The following is a 12095-nucleotide window of genomic DNA, read 5'->3' as shown; positions in this document are numbered from 1 at the left end:
CCATAAAGCTCTTTGTGTTCAGACACCAATGAGACTAGTAGCTCTACATTCATCTTGCCTCGATCTTCTTAGTCTACTTACTTCCTCTTTGTTGTTAGGTATCAAGTGTGCTTGGCAATACCGTTTTGTGATTGAGCACCACCAAGTAGTGTTTTACTGTAACATCAGCAACACAAGGCACATGAACAAAAGTGCCAATCTCAATGGTCAGCTAGTTTTTAATGCTACACATCAAACCAAAAAAATGAGCCCGAGTCGTTTTTTTAAAAATGATGCTTTTATACCCCGCGTATTGCAGTCGGTATGCACACTCACATTGGCTCCCTTTGTTTAGTCATGAGGCATTTAACATAAAAAAAATTGTACGCGATATTCATCCAGGTGTAAACAGGCCTTAAACTGTGATTATCGCAGAGTAAATCTTAAATGATATTTTGCAAAACGTTGCTGTGGTTTGTGTTATATTGCTTAATTTTAGAGTGTGAATTTTTTTATAGTAAAAACAATCATTTTACATTACAAATAACATTTTGTGCTTTGCAATAGTTTGAGTATACCAGTTTCTTTTAAGTTAAAAACTATCAAACGTGTGAACTTTGAATATTGGTATACTGGCTATTTCTGCTATTGGTTATTCCCCTGTGCATCACTATGGTCTATTTCAGCGGTTCTCAATTCCAGTCCTCGCGACCCCCAGCTCTGCACATTTTGTATGTCTCTCTTATCGCTTCAGGAAAAGAAACATAAATAGAACTTTGACTGTTCTCACCAGAGCTGGGTCCACTTGCGGGTGGTTCGGAGCAATTTCCTAGAATGCATATATGACACAGCACGGGCTACATGTTGTGCCGAATAGTAAGACTTGTTATTTGTAGAACATAGGCTGTTCTGTCCTCTGCATGTCTCTCCACAGAAAGCATACAATAGGCTTTTCACTTGGCAAGAGGCGAACCTGATGGAACACACCCTTCACATCTCCACTGATGGCTACAGGATGTTCACGGAACCTCAGTAAGACACCAAGTAACGATGGACTAAGAATGGGTCCAGGCAGAAGGATGTAATTTAAATCATGGCGTTAGTGAATAAGAACAGTTGAAAACAATTCTGTCCTTGTTGTTATGCATCACCATATGGTGAGGGATGTATCACGACTCTGGGGATTGTTCAGCTTCTTATGTTGAAATCTCTGCCACATAGCCAGCTTTTGCAGTTTCTTCATTTCAGAACAGTAAGACTCAGCTCGTCTAATATCTTTAGCAAGTTAACACACAGTGCTTCGAAGGTTTGCAATCATTGCTTTTTTAGGGGCTTTAAAATGTTCAACACTGGGTCGTCTGAGCAAGGGAGTGGCGTATCGCATAACTCCACTGACTTCTACCCTAGTGGTATGTTTCTGGAGAAGAGAGAGGGCATACTGGTCTTGCTTGGAGCAATTGGCTGTCTTCTCATTTACATAGGACAGGGTATTAATTTGCCAGAGGTGTTCCACATTCTTGAATAGCTCAGTATTCTATGTGGTTGTATTTATGTGGAGACACTGTGGGGTGGAAGGGGTGGTTTGACTGAGCCCAATTGGACTTTAGAGGGTCCAACCAAGTCAGATACAGATGGCAATCAGTCCATTTGCAGGTCCCATACACACTCTTTGGACAAGAGTAAGCAGGTGAGGCATGTCAGACCCGATGAGGTTGGGCTTGGTAAATCAAGGGTAATGGCAAGGACCTAAGATGCTCATACTTGCGCTGAAAAGTGGACACAGGGAAGGAATGTTTGGAAGGTCTCAGGTTGTCTGTGGTGAAAGCATGAGGAATCATGTATTCCCTGCATGGTCTGTGCAAGGGTGACACATAAAGGGAAACAGTGGCTCTGTGCAGATTAACTACATTGTGATGGACCGTGCATAGCGTGATTGTTCCAGGTTAAGTAGGGAGATTCAACTGATCTACATCCACGCCTTCTTTCTTTGCATGAACATTTGGGCGGCATTAAGCAAATATTTCCACATAATTACAAAGACATGTGAGGACATGTTTGAACAAGCCGTTTTATTGGGGCGTGGCAGAGTCTTAACTTTGACAAAGAATATCTCTTTGGATTTGAGACTTAAGTCTTTGCAACTGTAATGTGTACAGCAGGTAATACGGGGGAAGGCATTACAGATAACACAGGTACAAAGTTAACATTGCAAGGGGTAGAATGTCTAGGTGTCACATACCTGGACTCATTTTGTGTGTTTTTGCCCCTGTGTTCCAGTTTCTGTCTTCCGTGTGTGGTTTGATTAGTTCCCAGGTGTGTCTATTCATTTCTCCATGTGTTCTATTTCCTGGTTAATTTAGTGATTCCATCCACCTGTGTTTCCCCATTATCCCTTGTGTAAAAGCCTTGTCCTTTCAGTTCTGTTTTGTCGGGTCTACTTGTTACTTGTTACTTGGCACTTGCTACCAGTTACTTGTTACTTGCCACTTGCTACCAGTTACTAGTTACTTACCTGTGTCTTCCTCTGTGATCCATGTTCGGATAATGCCTATGTTGGATATAATAAAGCCTTGTTTCGTTTATCCTTCGGTTCCGTGTTCCTTCCAGCAGCGTAAGCCGTGACAGAAGACCCGACCCAAAAGTTTAAAAACCTGCGTGTTTTCCATCCGTTTTGTTTTCCGTTTTTTCCTAGTCCTTTTCTTTCCGTAGTGTCATGGATCCCCTCTATCGCCCCGAATTCCTCCTTCTCCTGCTGAAGCAGGAGGAACTTTCTCTCGAGGACCATACCAGACGGTTTTTACTGCTAGCTAATGCCACCAGCTACCCGGACAGCGCGCTCTGCTGCTTCTATCACGCCAGCCTGAACTCCAAGTGCAGAGCGTTGTCGAACGAAGATGGTCCTCGGGAGGACTTCGCCGCGTTTGTAGAGTGGAATCTGGTGAGAAATGGGTCACCTCTCATGGTCTGCCCAATGTAGGATCTCGCCAGGTCCACTCTGGACCCAGAGCCCAGCCTACAATCTCCCCACGGTACGGGGCATAAGCCCGAGCCCACCGATGACGGAGAGCCAGAGAGCAACCCGTCAGACCAGGTGCGAGAGCCGGCGACACTGCCCACCACGAGGGAGCAAAATGTGGAGCGCCAAATGGGTCAAAATGAGCGGGTTTCCAATTCACCTATGCCAGTTTCTCAGTTAAGCCCAGGACGGGCTCCTGATCCTCCGTTAAGCCCAGGACGGGCTCCTGATCCTCCGTTAAGCCCAGGACGGGCTCCTGATCCTCCGTTAAGCCCAGGACGGGCTCCTGATCTTCCGATAAGCCCAGGATGGGCTCCTGATCCTCCGTTAAGCCCAGGACGGGCTCCTGATCCTCCGTTAAGCCCAGGACGGGCTCCTGATCCCCCGTTACGCCCAGGACGGGCTCCTGATCCTCCATTGAGCCCAGGACGGGCTCCTGATCCCCCGTTAAGCCCAGGACGGGCTCCTGATCCCCCGTTAAGCCCAGGACTTGTTACTTGTTACTTGGCACTTGCTACCAGTTACTTGTTACTTGCCACTTGCTACCAGTTACTAGTTACTTACCTGTGTCTTCCCCTGTGATCCATGTTTGGATAATGCCTATGTTGGATATAATAAAGCCTTTTTTCGTTTATCCTTCGGTTCCGTGTTCCTTCCAGCAGCGTAAGCCGTGACACTAGGTATTACTTGGGCAGATGATTTAAGATCAGTGGTAGCAGCAACTCTGTGTTGCTGAGTGCTTACCTCAGACAGAGGATCAATAGCTAGGCTGGACTGTGAAGCAGCAACATTAACATCTTGAGATTCCTGTTTAAGAAGTACACAAACATATTTAGCAACCTCAAGCTCATTTTGAACCTTTTTGAGATGCTGCCGGCTCTCCACCATCTTAGCTAGCAACTCTCTAGCCTTAGTGGCTTGTTCCTGTCAATGCTGCGCTTTTCTAGCCTGAGCATCAAGTCTCTCACATTCTTTATCTACAATGGCGTCTTCTTCGATCTGCTTTTGAAGTTCTTCCAAGTCCAGAGTCTTTAGCCTTTCCTCCAATATGGCAGCTTGAAGATCAGAGAGTCCATGTCTGGGAGATCTGCGTTGTGCAACTTCTTGATGAAGTACTGGACACTGTGCCAGAAGAAATGGATCTAGATGCATGTCTTGATGGTCTCTGTGAAGACAAATCAGCAGGAGGTGGCTCCGGACATAGGCTAGAAGGGAGCTGGATGTCATAATCATCTAGATGGGCAGGAAGGTGTCTCTTTCTTGGAGGGTGAGGTTGGACGACATGCTCAGTTGCACTGGGAGTTTCAGGATCCATCTTGATGCCCATTTGCCTCGAAAGACTATATACAAGCATATGGGATGCTCAGTGGGTTCAGGTGTAGTGCAGCCAAGATGGTGGTGTATGTTTCTGGTAAGAGAAACAGGAGGGGTAATCCCATTTTAACTGGTTTACTCAAAGGAGATTTGTATATGTTACTTCACACATTTGGTCCGTAACCATTTACACACTGTTAAAACATACAAAGTTGAATAAACAATCCAGCCAGCCTGATTTGTAACTTACTGCTGTCATGACAAAATGTCCTCTCCTAATTGTGCTCTGTATGCTACATTAGGGCTTTCTCACACTGCATTGAAGTGTGCAAGACGTTAATATTATTTAGTCACCGAGGTATATGATGTCACACTTGTCCATGTGTGAAGATGTTGCACAGCGCAAATTCGTTAATGAATGTTCCAAAATGAAGTAAACTTCAACAGATTTCCCCTGCTTAAGGAGTAGGGCGCAATGAAAATCATGTCCATGCACGGAGCTCACTTCTAATGACCTGATTATCTGAATCACATGTGTTAACAAAGAGAGACATACAAAATGTGAAGAGCAGGGGGTCACAAGGACTGGAATCAGGGCCGTAGCTGGGGTTTGCGGGGCCCCGCTGAAGTTTGTACCAATGGGCCCTGTTTGAAATTGTTTAATTTGTATGTTCGTTCATTTTTATTTATTTTTGCTATTTACACATGTTTAAGTTTTTTTTACAAGTTTGTAGGTGTCCAGGCATAGAAACCGAATAATTAAATGTAAAATAGCACTGGATAGTATTCAATGTAAAAATGAAATATACAATTGTGGCAGGGGGGGCGTGGTTTAGCGAAGTCTGCAGCGGGAGAGAGAATCAGGAGACGAGCGGTAAGTGAGTGGTTTGGGCAGAAATTATCATCACCTGTTTCTTGTTCTAGTAATTGGCGTGGAGAGAGTTTAAAACGCCAGGAGAATCGGAAGCAAGGGAGAGAGAGACGGACTGCTGACCCAGGCCGGAAACGAAAGCGGAAACCGGAAAGAGTAACCCGGAACTAGCGCTGTCAGAATAAGAGTCACCGTTTGGGTGTTTGTAACTTTTGAGTTCTTTTTATTTTATAATAAAACTGTCAGCAGTCCCACCGACCCCTTTGTCCTCTTCCTTCCAACCAACGAACTTTGCTACACTGGTGCCGAAACCCGGGAGGAAGTAGGACCGTTGCCGCCGCCATGCAAAGTCCGGCCGCCACGCCGCTTGCGGATATCATCGCCTCCCTCGCGGTCCTTCACCGCGAACAACACCAGGCCCTGCTGGACCTGAACTGACCAGGAGAGACGTTTTCAGGCCATTGTCCAGGCCCAGCAGGAGGACCGCGAGAGGTTCCGGAGCTGGATTGATCGGGAGGTTAACGCCGAGGCCGCCGGCCTGCCCGCCGCACCCATGCACCTGCCGCTGCACAAGATGGGGCCCCAGGACGATCCGGAGGCCTTCCTGGAGCTATTTGAAAAGTCAGCAGAGGCCTGCGGTTGGCCCCGAGAGCAGTGGCCGGTGCGCCTCATTCCCCTGCTCTCTGGAGAGGCCCAGGTGGCTGCTCAGCAACTTCCGGTGGCGAACCTCCTGGTCTTCGATGAAGTCGGCCGGTCACCCGAACAACACCGCCAGCGGTTCCGGTCCCTGGACTTGGGCGAAGCCGGTCGACCGCAAGTGGCTATTAGCCGAGGGAAGCGACGTGGAGCATGTCATCGACCTGGTGGTGCTGGAGCAGTTCATCGCTCGGCTTCCCAAGAAGACGGCCGAGTGGGTCCAGTGCCACCGCCCCACGTCGCTGGACTCGGCCATCCACCTGGCGGAGGACCACATGGTGGCGTGCCCAGTGGTCGGTGCACCCCCACCTATTAACTCTCTCTCTCCTTCCCTCTCCCCCCCCTCGGGGCGGGGCGGGTCTGACCCAGGCTACTTCGCGAGTCCAAGGGCCCCGCCCAGGGTTACATGTCTTTGTAATTATGTGGAAATATTTGCTTAATGCCGCCCAAATGTTCATGTAAAGAAAGAAGGCGTGGATGTAGATTAGTTGAATCTCCCTACTTAACCTGGCTGCCGGAGAGGACAGTGGTGCTTCCGTGTCTCCGCTCTCTCTGCGCCAATTTTCCAATCCACTCCCTGCCACTGGGGCGGCGGGTAGGTCTGGGCTGGCCTGTTGGCGTTGCGGGGACCCGGAGCATTTTGTGGACAGGTGTCCAGTGATGGAGGTGGGGACGATGATCCGGGTCCCGGACATCCCACAGGTCACCCCCGGTCAGGCTGGCGAGTACCAAATACCCGTGAGTATCAAGGGGGGTACATATCCGGCCTTCGTGGATTCAGGATGTAACCAAACCTCAATCCATCAAAGCCTGATTCAACCGGGGGCATTGGATACAAGCCGCGTGGTTAAGGTGCAGTGCGTACACGGGGATGTGGTGGAGTATCTGGTTGTCCCAATTATAATTCAATTCCGGGGACAAAAGCATAGTGTGGAGGTGGCGGTTAGTCCCCACCTCCGGCATCCGATAATCTTGGGAACGAATTGGCCCGTGTTTACGGTTTTATTGGGGTCGTTATGTCCGGATGCCTCTTGGGGAAATAAGGCGTGGAAGGAGACCGCGCGGGTACAGGTGGGGGAAACTGAGCCAGGACCGCTGGGTTCTGCTTCAGGGGAACCGAACGAAATCGGGAGACTGATTCTCTCGGAGCGTGATGACTTTCCTCTGGAGCAGTCTCAGGATGAGACCCTAATACATGCATTTCAACAGGTCCGCGCCATCGATGGCCAGTCTCTCCAACCTGCCCTCCCGCTCTCCTATCCGTATTTTGCCATTTTAAGAGACCGGTTGTATCGAGTGACCCAAGACGCTCGGACAAAATTGAATACAACCCAATTGTTAATTCCAAAGGGCCGCAGGGAAATGCTTTTCCATGCGGCTCATTCTAATCCTATGGCGGGCCATTTGGGACAGGCAGCAACACTAAATCGCCTCATGGCCCGTTTCTTTTGGCCGGGCATTCAAGACAACGTGCGCAGGTGATGCGTGTCTTGTCCGGAATGTCAGTTGGTAAACCCACCGGCCGCCCCAAAAACGCCTTTGCGCCCTCTTCCCTTAATGCAGGTCCCCTTCGAGAGAATTGGTATGGACCTCATCGGGCCATTAGAGCGATCGACACGAGGACATCGCTTTGCATTAGTCATAGTTGATTATGCAACACGATATCCGGAAGCGGTGGCCCTCCGCAACATTTCCGCTAAAAGTGTTGCGGATGCCCTGTTTCGTCTTATCTCCCGGGTGGGGGTTCCAAAAGAAATCCTCACTGATCAAGGCACGGCGTTTATGTCACGTACGCTACGCGAACTGTACGGATTGTTGGGCATTAAGTCGATTTGAACTAACGTCTATCACCCACAAACCGACGGCCTGGTCGAACGATTTAATCGCACACTTAAATCCATGATCCGTAAGATCGTTCACGAAGACGCCAAAAATTTGGATAGGTGGCTAGAGCCCTTGTTATTCGCTGTGCGAGAGGTCCCGCAAGCCTCCACGGGGTTTTCCCCCTTCGAGCTTCTCTATGGAACTGAGAGAAACTTGGGAGGAGGGACCATCTCAGGGCAAAAATGAAATTCAGCATGTGCTGGAGTTGAGAACAAAACTCCACACATTGGGGCGGCTATCAAGAGAGAGTTTGTTACAAGCCCAGGACCGCCAGAGCCAGCTGTATAACAGGGGAACTAGGTTACGCAAATTTGCACGGGGAGAGAAAGTACTTGTATTACTCCCAACGTGGAGCTCCAAATTAATGGCTAAGTGGCAGGGACCGTTTGAGGTCGCACGACAGGTCGGAGATCTCGATTATGAGGTAATACGGTCCGATAGGAACGGGTCCCGTCAGATCTACCACCTCAATCTTCTTAAAAAATGGAATGAGGCGGAATCAGTAATGTTGGCAACGGTGATTGGCGGAGAGGATGATCTCGGGCTAGAGGCGAATGTCAAACCACCATCCCTCGCCCTGGCTCCAGGGGGAGATCACCTCTCGCCGTCCCAACTTTAACGAAATTGCAGGCAGAGTTTGCCGACGTCTTCTCACCCCTACCGGGCCGTACTAACCTGATTCAGCACCATATCGAGACCGAGCCGGGCGTGGTAGTTCGCAGCCGGCCGTATCGTTTACCTGAGCACAAGAAAAAAGTAGTTCAGGCTGAATTAGGCGCTATGCTTGACATGGGGGTAATAGAAGAATCTAATAGTAACTGGGCGAGCCCGATAGTTTTAGTTCCGAAAACGGACGGCTCAGTCCGTTTCTGTGTAGATTACCGCAAGGTGAATGCTGTGTCGAAATTCAACGCGTATCCAATGCCGCGGGTTGACGAGTTGCTTGATCGGCTGGGCGCGGCTCGCTTTTATTCGACACTGGACTTAACAAAGGGCTATTGGCAGATCCCCTTGTCTCCATTGTCCAGAGAAAAGACCGCTTTCACAACGCCGTTCGGATTACACCAATTTGTTACCCTTCCGTTTGGCTTGTTCGGGGCCCCAGCTACCTTTCAGCGCCTCATGGACAGGATTCTGCGGCCCCATGCTGCGTATGCGGCTGCCTACCTAGATGATATCATTATATTTAGTAATGATTGGCAGCGGCATATGCAGCATCTGAGGGCTGTCCTGAGGTCGCTGAGGGGAGCAGGGCTCACGGCCAACCCAAAGAAGTGTGCGATTGGGCGGGTGGAAGTAAGGTATCTGGGCTTCCACTTGGGGCATGGGCAGGTGCGTCCCCAAATTGATAAGACAGCCGCTATTGCGACCTGCCCACGTCCCAAGACCAAAAAGGAGGTAAGGCAGTTCTTGGGGCTGGCGGGAAATTATAGACGGTTTATTCCTAATTATTCGGACCTCACCAGCCCTTTGACTGACCTTACTAAAAAGGAGGTGCCAGATACGGTCCAGTGGACGGAGCCGTGCCAGCAGGCCTTTACTCAGGTCAAGGCTGCCCTGTGTGGCGGGCCGTTGTTACACTCTCCTGATTTTTCTCTCCCTTTTCTGTTGCAGACAGACGCGTCGGACAGGGGGCTGGGAGCAGTCCTGTCCCAGGAGATAGAGGGGGAGGAACGGCCGGTGCTGTACATTAGCCGGAAGCTCTCGAAGAGAGAGGCTAAGTACAGCACCATTGAGAAAGAGTGCCTGGCCATCAGATGGGCCGTCCTCACCCTCCGCTATTATCTCCTGGGGCGGGAGTTCACCCTCTGTTCGGACCACGCCCCGCTGCAGTGGCTCCACCGCATGAAGGATACCAACGCGCGGATCACCCGTTGGTATCTAGCTCTTCAGCCTTTTAAGTTCAGGGTGATCCACAGGCCGGGTGTTCAGATGACGGTGGCCGACTTCCTCTCCAGAAATGGGGGGGGGGGGCTGCAGGCCGGATGGCTCCCCGGCCTGAGTCGGGCGGTGGGGGTATGTGGCAGGGGGGGCGTGTTTTAGCGAAGTCTGCAGCGGGAGAGAGAATCAGGAGACGAGCGGTAAGTGAGTGGTTTGGGCAGAAATTATCATCACCTGTTTCTTGTTCTAGTAATTGGCGTGGAGAGAGTTTAAAACGCCAGGAGAATCGGAAGCAAGGGAGAGAGAGACGGACTGCTGACCCAGGCCGGAAACGAAAGCGGAAACCAGAAAGAGTAACCCGGAACTAGCGCTGTCAGAATAAGAGTCACCGTTTGGGTGTTTGTAACTTTTGAGTTCTTTTTATTTTATAATAAAACTGTCAGCAGTCCTGCCGACCCCTTTGTCCTCTTCCTCCAACCAACGAACTTTGCTACAACAATCAAACCAAAATGTATTCAGACACCTTCAACATTTCTCATATTATTACAGTTTATTTGCTATTGCTTCTAAAATGGTTATAAAATATGACAAGAATTTAGAGTTAAACTCTATCTGAACAAATTCGTCTTGATAATGTCATAACTTTGATAGAAATGTATTTAATGGATTACAATCAACCAAAACCACAGACGACTGTTTTTATGACAATATTTACACAACTATTAATACTTTGTTGACCAATTACCAAGCAATGCTTCATTTTGTTCAGACTGGTGTGAAAAGTTTGCATTAGCAATTCAGAAAAAAAGAAAAAGAAAAAAAAACACATAAGCAGTGCATGGTGCTTTATAAGGTCCTGAATAATTTTTGGTCCCAATTTTATATATATATATATAGATAAAAAATGTATATCTATCTATTTCACTAGTAGTTCACTGTATGAAGATTCTTTGGGTATAATATGTCACAGTTTGCTTATACTCAATTACATAAATGTATTAGTGTCCTGTAGGCTACCTACTAAAAAATATGTATATCAAAAATTATATCTGGTGTCTGGATAATTTTTGGTTTGACTGTGCATAAATTCTTTGTTAAAACTACAAAGTAATTCAGTCAAGAGCAGTGAGTGATTTTTTCTTTCATTTTCTTGGATTAACATTACAGCAGCTAGTAGCTAAATTAGACGCGGTCACTTTAAGAGAAGATGAACGCATCTTTTTTTCAACTGTTTACTTTCACCTAAGAAATAACTGACAAATAACTGAAAAAAAAACAGTTTTTTCGAGCATACTTTCCAAGGTGGATATTTTGACATATTTTTTATGTATTTGTCGGCACAAGAGCAAAAAGAAGCAAATTCGGTGTTCAAGCGTTTTGAGACGCCTTTCTCTGCGTGAGCCCTGAACACCAGAACACCGCGAGTACTGAATTGGCCTCTTTCACATCTTTTTGTTTGTTCAAACTGCGAAAAGTATTTGTTCGTTCAGGTGCAGGAGGGACTTCGAGGAGAACTTTGCTGAAGAGAGCTCGGTTCAGTGTCGCTGTCCATGATCCGCGGCTCTCTCTCCTCGTGCGCACCGAACACAGCACGCGAGTAACCAGCTACTCTGTTAAGCTTTTCCACGTATTGTGTTTGGATGCTTTAATGTTTAAATCGACAAGTGGTGAGTCTTAAAAACACGTGAAAATGATCAGCTTTCGTGACGATGCGCAGCAGTGGCCCGTCAACTGTCCTGAGCATCTTTTTTAGGCTGGCTGAGTCAGTTGAGATCGCCGGGGCCCCCCCTCAGCCGTGGGCCCCTGTAATCGTCCCCACCTTTCACCCCACTAGCGACGGCTCTGACTGGAATTGAGAACCGCTGGTCTATTTGAAGAGCAGCACCGTGTGATTAATTTTTGCAATCTTATTTTCTTTCAGATGATACATATCAAATTCATAAAATGCAGACCATCAGTACACATCCTCAAATAGTCACCCTAGGCTGTTCTGGGCCCTGCATTAAATTTCACTGTAATTAAGGTTAGACTATAACATTGATTGCTTAGTAGGGTACAAGTTGTTTTTAAATCTGAATAGATCAGTGTGTAATAAAAAAAAGGATTTTGGTGGGGGGTAATATTACTAACTTTATGAGAGTCAAAAGAAGGCAGATTTTGCAGCTTTGAACCTCTGAAAAATATCTGAGCTTTTTTCCTCGTGGTTATCATGCACCTTGTTCTTGAAAAATTCACCTTTTCCTTATTATATCAATGCTGTGAAAATAAACAAACGTTGTTCATAAAATAACATTATGTTAGTCTTCCCATATCTGACATTTTTGTGATGTTCTCTGCATAACAACATTCTTTGTGATCTATAACTGCTGTAAATGAGTAATTTAGCTGCTTAGAAGTTTCGCCAAGATTTAAATGCATGTGAGTCCATGAGATACGCTTTTCGTGCGATTTATA

This window comes from Carassius carassius, chromosome 5 (assembly GCF_963082965.1).
Source record: "Carassius carassius chromosome 5, fCarCar2.1, whole genome shotgun sequence".
Taxonomy (NCBI): Eukaryota; Metazoa; Chordata; class Actinopteri; order Cypriniformes; family Cyprinidae; genus Carassius; species Carassius carassius.
Note: the sequence above shows the minus strand (reverse complement) of the source record.